The sequence below is a fragment of the Oncorhynchus mykiss genome, chromosome 24, assembly GCF_057628025.1.
Source record: "Oncorhynchus mykiss isolate SJ-2025 chromosome 24, ASM5762802v1, whole genome shotgun sequence".
Lineage (NCBI taxonomy): Eukaryota > Metazoa > Chordata > Actinopteri > Salmoniformes > Salmonidae > Oncorhynchus > Oncorhynchus mykiss.
In genome coordinates this window covers 11,656,391-11,669,220 of record NC_143045.1, presented here as the reverse complement: position 1 = coordinate 11,669,220, position 12,830 = coordinate 11,656,391, and positions in this window count along the sequence as shown.

Here is a 12,830-nt window from a genome sequence, read left to right as displayed (position 1 = left end):
AAATATTCCTATTCATGAAAATCACAAATGAAATATAGTATATATATATATATTGAGACACAGCTTAGCCTTTTGTTAATCACCCTGTCATCTCAGATTTAAAAAATATGCTTTACAGCCAACGCTAGACAAGCATTTGTGTAGGTTTATCGATAGCCTAGCATAGCATTATGCCTTGCTAGCAGCAGGCAACCTTGTCACGGAAATCAGAAAAGCAATCAAATTAAATCGTTTACCTTTGATGAACTTCGGATGTTTTCACTCACGAGACTCCCAGGTAGGTAGCCAAAGTTCATTTTTTCCCAAAATATTATTTTTGTAGGTGATCATTTGCCCTTCTGCCTCCCCTGCCGGCGCATTGTTATTCTTTATGGAAAATAAAGTTGAGACCTTGCATCCATGTATTGACAACCAGGGCTTCAATGACATCACTGTTAAGAATCATTACACCCTACAACTCCACTCCTCTCCAGGGGGCAACCATATTTTCCAAGTTGGACCTTCAGAATGCCTACCACCTAGTTTGGATTTGCGAAGGAGACAAGTGGAAGACGGCCTTCAACATTGAAAGTGGACACTATGAGTACCTGGTCATGCCGTTTGGGCTCACCATCACTCCCGCTGTTTTCCAGGCCCTGGTCGACAATGTGCTCCGTGACATGTTGAATCGTTTTGTGTTTGTCTACCTCTACGACATCCTTGTTTTCTCCATTCTGCCCAAGAACACGTCCTTCAGCGCCTCCTGGAGAACCAGTTGAAGTGCGAGTTTCACCGATCTACTATCTCCTTTCTGGGATACGTCATCGCTGAGGGGAATGTTCAGATGGATCCTGAAAAGGTGAGAGCAGTGGTGGATTAGCCCCAACCCTCATCCAACCCTCATCCATCCGGACCCGTCCCGTCAGTTTGTGGTTGAGGTGGGCGCTCCCGACGCTGGAGTGGGAGCCGTCCTGTCCCAGCGATCTGTCCAGGACCAAAAGCTTCACCCCTGTGCCTTCCTATCCCATCGTCTCAACTCTGCGGAGAGAAACTATGACGTACGGAATCCGGAACTTCTGACGGTCAAGATTGCGCTGGAGAAGTGGAGGCACTGGCTATAAGGGGCGGAACAAACATTTTTGGTGTGGACTGACCATAAAAATGTTGAATGTCTCGGTGAAGCCGGATGCCCTCTCTCGCCTGTACAGTTCCTGCTGCCACACCCTCTGACACCATCCTTCCTACCTCATGTCTTGCGGCTTCAGTTGTCTGGGGTATTGAGACCCCTGGGGGGGGGGCCTGATTCGGGACGATCTCAGGTCCTGGAATGGGCTCATTCCTCCAGGCTTACCTGTCACCCTGGCTCCCGTCGAACCCTGGCCTTCGTCCGACAACGCTTCTGGTGGCCCGCTATGGTTCCTGACGTCTCAGCCTTCGTTGCCGCATGCACGGTGTGTGCTCAGAATAAGACTCTGCGGCAAGCTCTGTCTGGCCTCCTTCAGCCAGTCCCTGTTCCTCATCGCCCCTGGTCCCATGTTTCCCAGGATTTTGTCATACAGGCATGTTTTCTTACTCAGTTGAGGGAGAGGAAGCGAACCCCTCAGGGATTTCACCATGAGGCCAATGGTGACTTTAAAGCAGGAGTTTAATGGCTGTGATAGGAGAAAACTAAGTATGGATAAACAACATTGTAGTTACTCCACAATACTAACCTCATTGACAGAGTGAAAAGAAGGAAGCCTGTACAGAATAAAAATATTCCAAAACATGCATACACTAAAGTAATATTGCAAAAAATGTTGCAAAGCAATTTACTTTTTGTCCTGAATACAAAGAAGTTATGTTTGGGGCAAATCCAATGCAACACATTAGTAATCGCTGCCAAAGGTGATTGGGTATGAATCATTTTCTGAATACTTTCTGAAGGCACTGTATAATATTCATTAAAATAATCTATGCTGCCCATGTGCCATTCAGTCATACGATGTACATGCATGTTGATCCTCTTACTGTTGTTACTCTGTAATATGAGGTTTCAAGGTTCAAGATATGGATTGGAAACAGCCCACTTTCCTGTCCGGGAAATGTTGGTGGCAGGTGCCCTCTACCCCCATTGATAGTGTAAGGACCTGAGAGTCTAGTCCAGTATAGAAACACGTGAGCACAAATCATGGGTCCCTATGTCATTTGACTCTGTAACCAAGCCCTTCCTCATGCACATGTACATACAAACCTCCACCTCACACAATGTGTGTGCACACAAAGCACACACACACACAGTTTATTAATAGGACTTGTTTGGCCTGTCAAACTTGCTGGTAATCCTTAAGGGGCAGAAGTGTGTGGGGGGGGGGGGGGGGGTTGAGAAGGGGGTTCAAAGATAGATGCCGTCCCACCCGCTGCTTGTCTTCCAGCCGACCTCTCCCTCTGTCCTCTACCCCTTTACACCCTTGCCACACTGTTGCCCTTTTCCTCCAGTTGGAGATGGTGCTAGGCTACAGTTATCAACAACCACGAGAGATTACACTGTGAGGTTACACTGATACAGTATCTTTCTCTATGCCATTGTACCTCTTCTGTAAGACTCAGGGAGACTCAGGGAGACTCTGAGGACCTTCACAGGATCTGTGAGAACACTGATTGCATTGATTGCCATGGCCTAGTCCTCCAGACTTTTACACAAATAGGAAGGGAGTGGGGGCAAATGATGTAATTCAATCACCACGTGATTGGCTTGTTGGCCTGTCTGTCAACCTTTCACTACACAGAAACCCTCAGATATAGCTGAAGTCACCTGATGTCCTTTTATCTCCCTAGACATCAAAGTGATGATTGAAAAAGGAGTACTGGACATACACAAATAGTAGAGTGGCCTTGTTTTCCCATGTACGCTGCCAGGTTGTGATGTATAAATAGGTGGGCTGTGTCAGTGTGTGTGACCAGGGCGTTGAGGGGGGCTGTGTGTGTGACATGGGGGAGGGGGCTGGGGAGTTGTGGCTAGGGTCCGGGGGCTGGCGGTGCTCTCTTATGTGCTGAGAACCGAGAAGCCACCCCGGGAAGGTGGTGACGGGTGGCCAGAAGGGCACGGATTCAGAGTATTTGGGTGTTAATTGAGCTTATTGGTCCGCTATTCACAGCCTTGACGTGACGGTGATTTAAGAGACTTGTGGGATAGAACTGGCTGTCTGATGATTGCGGCTCCTCAGAGGTGACTTGAGCACAGCAAGGCTGGGAGGGCGAAGAAACGTAGCCTCTATTCTGTTAGGGACAAGATAAGGAAATAACTTACTTACCGTTCCATCCACTCTGATAGTACACCGAGTGCACAAAACATTAGGAACACTTGCTCATTCCATGACATAGATTGACCAGGTGAATCCAGGTGAAAGCTATGTTTCCATATTGATGTCAACTGTTAAATCCACTTCAGTCAGTGTAGATGACAGGGAGGAGACAGGTTAAAGGATTGTTAAGCCTTCAGACAATTGAGACATGGATTGAATGGGCAAGATATTTAACTGCCTTCGAATGGGGTATAGTAGTAGGTAGGTGCCAGGTGCACCGGTTTGAGTGTGTCAAGAACTGCAATGCTGCTGGTTTCCCAGTGTATCAAGAATGATCCACCACCCAAAGGACATCCAGGCAACTTGACACAACTGGGAAAGGGAAAGGGGATACCTAGTCAGTTGTACAACTGAATGCATTCAACTGAAATGTGTCTTCAGCATTTAACCCAACCCCTCTGAATCAAAGAGGTGCGGGGTTGCCTTAATCGACATCCACGTCATCGGCGCCCGGGGAACAGTGGGTTAACTGACTTGCAGGGTTTTTACCTTGTCAGCTCGGGGTTACTGACCCAACGCTGCTACCCGCCAGGCTACCTGCCGCCCTGTGGGAAGCATTGGAGTCAACATGGCCAGCGTCCCTGTGGAATGCTTTCGACACCTTGTAGAGTCCATGCCCCATCGAATTGAGGCTGTTCTGAGGGCAAAATGGGGTGCAACTCAATATTAGGAAAGTGTTCCTAATGTTTTGTCCACTCAGTGTATGTTTTACTCCTTTTCTCTAAAACTCAGGTTCATTCTAAAACACAAAGGAGAGAAAGGTATTTCAGAGGAGATATTAGAAACTAGAAGCTCATTTCAGATGTATTGTTTTTACTATGTCTGGGGGTTTTCAAGCAGCACATGACAGATTTTGTGAAGAGGGATGGCAAATGCTAGTTTTACATTGATTTAGGAATATTGCTTATTACTTTAATAGCTACACCTGACCTTCTTGGCTACATGTAGTCCTTGGTCCAAATGTAGTCCTTCCACCTCAGCCTTAACACAGTAGTAGTTTACTCCTGCACACTGACCCAAAGTGAAATCTAACCAAGCCTGGCATTCCCTGTAACGGAGAATGCCTGCAGGGAACTCATATTCCCGGGAAGCAGAATATAACATATTCTCCAGTTATTTCGACCTTGGCAAACAGGCATTGTTCTTCTGTTACCCGTCCACAGAAATGTGAATAATCCAAGTTTGCGAGTGTCAACAACAAACTACCTGATATCATTTGTGTGCCTCCCTTCGAAGAGTTATCTTTACACTCTTCCAAAGCATTTCTGACCCCCACTTTACCGCCTTACAACCATCCAATCCCTCAAAACACCCCCCCCCTTCCCTTACATTAGGCCTGCGACCACACAGTAATATTGCTTTCCATTGCATTGCTCCCCCAGGACCAGAGAGAGTACACGTGTGTATGGCCAGAAAGTTCATCTTTCAAAAACAAAAAGGGAAAAGGTCAACATCAGGCTTCCCTTTCCTAACTCTCTTTATTACCTATATCTGTCACAGACTACACACACACATGCACACACACACAAATGAATGAATGCACGGACACACAATTGGACAGGAATTGCATAACTCTGCAAACACACACACACACAAACACACACACATTCTCTCTCTCTTCCTTTCACTTTGGACATGGTTAAAAGGATAGATGAGAGTCAGGGGTTGTGGATTAGAATCCCTGTTTTTAGAGAGATTATATTAAATCTCCTTTAGTTTTCTCTACAGTAAATGATATCGCACGTTTCTTGACATAGTTTGGTTGAATGCTATTGTTTGGACCTTTTTAATGAATCCTTCTTATAGAACTGAGACCCCCCCCGTTTATTTTTGAAATCCTTCAAAAAGATTTGCTTTGCTTGGCACCTCACATTCTTACCATACGTCTGAGGAGCCTGTCTGTGCTGCCTGGGTCCCTTGATTTGGAAAAGTGCTGGGTTTTGCCTACCTCGTTAAGTGCCTGTGTTCCCTCCCCTCTGACAGAGAGAGAGGAGTGGGGAGGACAAGGAATAGGCAGCCATTCACTTATTTTGTCTACCTGCCACCATCAGAGCTGTAAAGAACATTATCTTTCCACATCACTGAGAGATGGAGAACACAGATGGGTTGTGATGATGAAAGAATTTGTTCCTTTCAATTCTCTTACAATTCTCTGAACCAGTTACAGAATAGCAGGACAATAATAGTCCAATACTGTAATTCATGAGAGTTCCGAATATTAATAGTGCAGTAGTGCACTAGTGCATACCTTGTGCACTCACCCACTGCAGTAAATTAGGCAACATGTTTCCTGCTACTGAAATGGTTCTGAAACTAACTGTGCACAAACATTCAGTGAGCACTCTACCCTACCCTCACCGACAAGGGATGGCCCCTCATTCTATACGGTGAGACTTAGCTAAGGCCAGGGTATCAGAGCAGTAGAGGATTGGGACTGAATGAACAAAGAGTTAAATGCATCATCCGACCTCCGACAATATGCCATTATGCTCCCCGTCAAAAGCAGTATGGCCGACCAGATGTAGTGCTTTAAGTGAGAGGTGTCTCTTGTTACACCCATAACGACCACAGACAGCCAGCGTCTCTGGGAGAGTAATGTCAACCCAAGCTGTGGCAAGCTCTCCCATTGTTCTCCACAGTGTGTTTATGGCTTGGTGTCTGATATATGATAACCAATAAGTAAGAGTAGTAATAATTACAAGGCCCACACGTTGGATCGTCTGATTACTGGATGTAACACAAGATGGCGGGTTTGTTTGAAGGCTGGTTATTATAAAGACATACTGTACAAAAACCTGGCAATGGCAAGCTGTGTTATATTGCAGTGTTGGAGAAGGGGGAGTGTGTGTGTGTGTGTGTGTGTGTGTGTGTGTGTGTGTGTGTGAGAGAGAGAGAGAGAGAGAGAGAGAGAGAGAGAGAGAGAGAGAGAGTATGAGGGATTAGAATTAACCTCAACATTTGTACTTTTTCTTCCAAGAAGTGGGAAGTCAATTCTCGGGTTAGCCACCTCTCTCATGTATTCCTTCCTGATAGATCATTCCAGTCATTGTGCCTTTGTAATGGGTTCCATTGACCTTTCAAATGGACTCACAACTGTTACACCTTGAGAAGCTATATCTAGATAAGTATATTTTTGTTAAGCCTTTTTGACTCTTAGGCCCTCTCACTTTGCCTCATGGCTTTGAAACCTGGGCCTTTTAGAAGCTAAGCATACGCTAGCTCTTTCAACGACATGAAAGAACTGTGAAGTATCATACTAGATTTACCAAAAGAATCATGCTGATGTCGAGCAAGATAACATCTCTGTGTCTGGAATGCACTTCCTCTCTGGCTAGATGAGTATCAAGCCCCAATTTGAAATTGATGGCAAGGTGACAGCATATTTTACCAACTGCCAAATCTCATGCATCACCACATTATAACACTACGGGTTAAGTGGTTTTATTGCCTGCTTTCACCACCATTTGTCAGAAAAGAAAGATAAATAGTCAAAACTTTCTCTCTCTCTTTCTCTGTCTCTCCCCCTCTCTCTCTCCCCCTCTCTCTCCCCCTCCGTCTCTCCCCCTCTCTCTCCCTCCCTCTCTCTCCAATTTATTTTCAATCTAAGGGGCTTTATTGGCATGGTAAACATGTATTGACATTGCCAAAGCAAGTGAAATAGATAAAACAAAAGTGAAATAAATAGAAAATTAACAGTAAACATTACATTTACAAAAGTTCCAAAAATAAAGACATTTCAAATGTCATATTAGTTTTTCTCAATTGCTAAAACACAATTTCTGAAACCTTGCTCCATTTCCTGAAAACACTAAACACAAAACCTCATCTTCAAGCACTATTTACATAACCTCCGACTCCTCTTGCAAAATGAAACATTTGCCTCAAAACAGTTTTACCTGTGTTCAAAATCAAACACTGCTCTCAAATCACAAACAAAGTGATCAAAATGATATACACTCTCAAGCAGTCAGTAAATACACTGAAAAATAGAACACAAATTGTTCAAAACATACAATTCTCAGAGAAGTACATTTATCTTAAAAAAAACATATTTTTCCGTCATTGTCTTTTGATGAACGAAAACATGTTCTATCATAGTAGCTCAAAATTGATCAGAAATTACTACTCTGCTTTGCAATTTTGTTTTTTGTTCTTCCTCCTCCTTGTACCCCTATTTACAGTACTGTACCCTGCATCTCACAAACTTGTCCTTTGTCTCTGTGATACTGTAATTCTATGAACTTGCAACCAGTCAAAATCTATTGAGCAGTCAGTACTGTTACAGTTTCTCAGTCGCTTTGGTGCATTTCTTAGATCAAAAGTGCAATTCTTGATACTACTTGTACAAATTCCAAATCTAGTCACTTGTGCACATCATTACAGTTTTTTTGGATTGCTTAAGCACGATTTTCAAAACAGGGCCCGTGTTTTCAAAACACTACACACAATTAGCACAACCACACACCCAAGTAGCAAAACACTACAGATCCTTTGCAAAATTAAACACTCTTGTAAAAACTATACACTTCTTTTTAAAAACCACACTTTGTTACCATATGAAACACACACGTTTCACATTACTATACTCTGTTTGCACGAGTTACACTCTGCTGTGATAAACCTAAAACACTTTTAGCACTTCTACTTCCCTATGATTAGAGTAGGCTACTATCAACAAAGTACAAATATAATGTAAATTCACCAAACACTACACAAGACCAATGTTGCAGACTGAAGAAACTCATTTATTTCTCAACACGCCCAAAATGTTGACATGGAGATTCATAATACTGTAACCAAACGTCACTTTACATATTGTAAGTTCAATTTTTTTTTTTAAAACAACAACTAGACATTGTCTCTTCGCCTAGCTGGATCTGGCCAGAGAATTTCATCAACATCACAGGCAATGTTGTCATTTCGCAAGACACCTTGGAAAGAAACGTCTTGAATGACGAATCCATTCTTGCATTGCTGCTACCGCCATCTGGTCACAGGCCTCCTCCATGGCTTGGATGAGGGGTACCTCAGCCTGGAGACGGAGATCATATACCGTCCACCGCCATGCCGAGAAAAACTCTTCTATAGGGTTGAGGAATGGAGAGTATGGTGGAAGATGTAGGACGGTGAAATGTGGATGTTGCTGAAACCAGTTCTGAACCAGAGCAGAGCGGTGGAAAGACACATTGTCCCAGACAACAATGTATTGCATATGATCGATTTGATTTGCTGCTCTTATGTTGTGCAATTGGTCCAAGAATGTAAGTATGAGTGCTGTGTTGTAAGGGCCCATATGGGCATGGCGGTGGAGGATCCCATTCTGTGTAATGGCTGCACAGTGTGTTATATTACCCCCACGTTGCCCTGGGACATTGACTATAGCCCTGTGGCCAATGATGTTTCTTCCCCTCCTTCGTGTTCTCGTCAGGTTGAACCCAGCCTCATCTACGTAAATGAACTCATGCTGGATCTCCTCTCCATCCATTCGTAAAACTCTGAAAAACAGTGTCAGGCAAAATTGTGTAGTTCAGTGTAGATCTAGTATACATATTACAGTACAGTAAAAGATTATGAGACAGTATGCAAGATCACACTGGTAAAGTGAATACATACCTCTGCATAATCATGCCGCAGTCGTTTCACCCTTTCGGAATTGCGCTCGAAAGGCACTCAATAAATTTGCTTCATTTGAATATGTTTTTTTTTTCGGATGCGTGCCAGTGTTGATGTTGAGACCTGATGGATATCATTGAAAATGGCGTGGTTATTGACAATGTTAGCTTGGAGCTGCTTGAGTGTTATAGCATTGTTGGTCAAAACCATGTTTACTATCTCCCTCTCTTGCTGTTCTGTGAACATAGGAGGCCTTCCCCCTTGTCGTCCCTGACCCTCAATCCTACGTAGAAAAAAAACAGTATACAATAGTACAGTAATTTCACAGGAAAAGGTAACAGAAGTGCTGATAGTGCATAGAATACAGTACTGTAAGCAGTTACTGAAACCGTGCAGATGTTTTTGATATGATGATATTTTTACAATACCTATTTTCCAGTCTAAATGTTCTCATCACACTTGCCACTGTATATCGGCTTAGATTTGGCTGTACTGCGCGGATCTCATTTGTCAGATTCGGTCCTCTTTGAGCACCTTCTTGTCTTCCTCTTCCTCCCCTTCCTCCTCCTTGTTGTTGTTGTTGTTGTTGTTGTTGTTGTTGTTGTTGTTGTTCTCCTCCTCCTCCTCCCCCTCCTCCTCTTTCTCTGACTCTTTCCATTGTGCTTGAAGACTGATGAACTCACCTGCTGCTTTTTATAGTGCTTATACACCTGAGTGGTGTGTCTACAATTAAGCAAACAAGTGTTTGCACACCTGATGACTGTGTTGAACCAATTGGTTGGACGGTGTGGTAATTTGACAGTCAGTGCTTTGGTATTGCAAGGACGTGACTTCATGATAGATTTTTGTGTGTAATGTATGTTAAGTGTGTTTAGTGTTTTGCAAATCACTGTGTGTATGGTTTTGCAACAAGTGTGAGGTTGACAATGTGCTTATAGTTGTGCAGATATGGGCTGATGTTTTGCTTCATGAGTGTAAGGTTTTGATAATAGTGTACTACTTTTAATTTTAGTGTGTAAGCAATCCAAAAAAACTGTAAAGCAATTTCTTATTCCTTTGAACAAATTGCAATTGATAATGTACAAGTGTCAGCTTTTTTCCACATTATCAATTGCTCATGTCATGTTGATCAAAATATAGTAGATGGTTCTCTGTTGAATAGTCTTACCCCTCAAAACATCTAGGCATTAGTTCCTTGCATAAGCCATTACATGCAAAATTGTTGAACTATTTGTCATAAACTGTCAAGCATAGTTTTACACATTTCTATTAGACCTTTTGTACAAAAACGTGAATTGATGAATCGTGCAGGTGAAATTGACCCTCACTCATGAAGGAATGTAAAGTGTTAGTTCAACCAACAATCAACCAGTTGTCTAAATTGCTCAAAGGTGCATCTCATGAAGAATCAATTGGCAAGCATATATAGACAGACCACAACACAGAGTTGCAATTTTCCAATAATGGATGGACCAGGAAACGAACAGGGTCAACAGCCAAGAGGAGGAAGAGGAGGAAGAAGAGGAGCAAGGATGCGTTGTGGAAGGCAAAACAGAGGAAGAGGCAGAAAAGGACATAGGCGCATATCTGATGACATAAGGGCCACTATTGTAGACCGTGTTGTCAATCATGGCCTTACAGTGGCTGAGGCGGGTCGAAGGGTGCAGCCCAATATTGGGAGATCAACCGTGTCCTCAATAGTTTAAACGTTTCGAAGAGAGAACAGGTATGTCCACCAATGTACAGTACACTGTTACTGTATAGAAGCAGTATACTGTATACTTCCTACAATGCTTCATATTACAGTAGTCCACTTGTATTTCACAGCATACAGAAATATACTCTATACAGATACATACTGCACCTTACATGCCCCCACCTGTATGTTTTACAGTAAAATGTGTGTTCACATAGTTTTTGTCTATGTGAAAGTGTGTGATGCGTCACTGCATTTTTCCCACATGGGACTGCAAGATTACCTCAAACCGGTGGCAGAGGACGCCTTTTCACACCTCAACAGGAGGAGGCTATTTGCACCATGGTCCGAGCAAACAATGCCATGAGACTCAGGGAAATACAAAGGACCATTATAGAAGACAACGATGTCTTTGAAAACATCCATACGGTTAGCATCTCAACCATCGACAGGGTGCTGCATAGAAACCAGATGAGTATGAAACAGCTGTACCGTGTACCATTCCAAAGGAATGAGGACAGAGTTAAGGAGCTACGGTACCAGTATGTACAGGTAAAACATATATCTACAGTGCCTTGCGAAAGTATTCGGCCCCCTTGAACTTTGCGACCTTTTGCCACATTTCAGGCTTCAAACATAAAGATATAAAACTGTATTTTTTTGTGAAGAATCAACAACAAGTGGGACACAATCATGAAGTGGAACAACATTTATTGGATATTTAAAACTTTTTTAACAAATCAAAAACTGAAAAATTGGGCGTGCAAAATTATTCAGCCCCCTTAAGTTAATACTTTGTAGCGCCACCTTTTGCTGCGATTACAGCTGTAAGTCGCTTGGGGTATGTCTCTATCAGTTTTGCACATCGAGAGACTGACATTTTTTCCCATTCCTCCTTGCAAAACAGCTTGAGCTCAGTGAGGTTGGATGGAGAGCATTTGTGAACAGCAGTTTTCAGTTCTTTCCACAGATTCTCGATTGGATTCAGGTCTGGACTTTGACTTGGCCATTCTAACACCTGGATATGTTTATTTTTGAACCATTCCATTGTAGATTTTGCTTTATGTTTTGGATCATTGTCTTGTTGGAAGACAAATCTCCGTCCCAGTCTCAGGTCTTTTGCAGACTCCATCAGGTTTTCTTCCAGAATGGTCCTGTATTTGGCTCCATCCATCTTCCCATCAATTTTAACCATCTTCCCTGTCCCTGCTGAAGAAAAGCAGGCCCAAACCATGATGCTGCCACCACCATGTTTGACAGTGGGGATGGTGTGTTCAGCTGTGTTGCTTTTACGCCAAACATAACGTTTTGCATTGTTGCCAAAAAGTTCAATTTTGGTTTCATCTGACCAGAGCACCTTCTTCCACATGTTTGGTGTGTCTCCCAGGTGGCTTGTGGCAAACTTTAAACAACACTTTTTATGGATATCTTTAAGAAATGGCTTTCTTCTTGCCACTCTTCCATAAAGGCCAGATTTGTGCAATATACGACTGATTGTTGTCCTATGGACAGAGTCTCCCACCTCAGCTGTAGATCTCTGCAGTTCATCCAGAGTGATCATGGGCCTCTTGGCTGCATCTCTGATCAGTCTTCTCCTTGTATGAGCTGAAAGTTTAGAGGGACGGCCAGGTCTTGGTAGATTTGCAGTGGTCTGATACTCCTTCCATTTCAATATTATCGCTTGCACAGTGCTCCTTGGGATGTTTAAAGCTTGGGAAATCTTTTTGTATCCAAATCCGGCTTTAAACTTCTTCACAACAGTATCTCGGACCTGCCTGGTGTGTTCCTTGTTCTTCATGATGCTCTCTGCGCTTTTAACGGACCTCTGAGACTATCACAGTGCAGGTGCATTTATACGGAGACTTGATTACACACAGGTGGATTGTATTTATCATCATTAGTCATTTAGGTCAACATTGGATCATTCAGAGATCCTCACTGAACTTCTGGAGAGAGTTTGCTGCACTGAAAGTAAAGGGGCTGAATAATTTTGCACGCCCAATTTTTCAGTTTTTGATTTGTTAAAAAAGTTTGAAACATCCAATAAATGTCGTTCCACTTCATGATTGTGTCCCACTTGTTGTTGATTCTTCACAAAAAAATACAGTTTTATATCTTTATGTTTGAAGCCTGAAATGTGGCAAAAGGTCGCAAAGTTCAAGGGGGCCGAATACTTTCGCAAGGCACTGTATGTAACT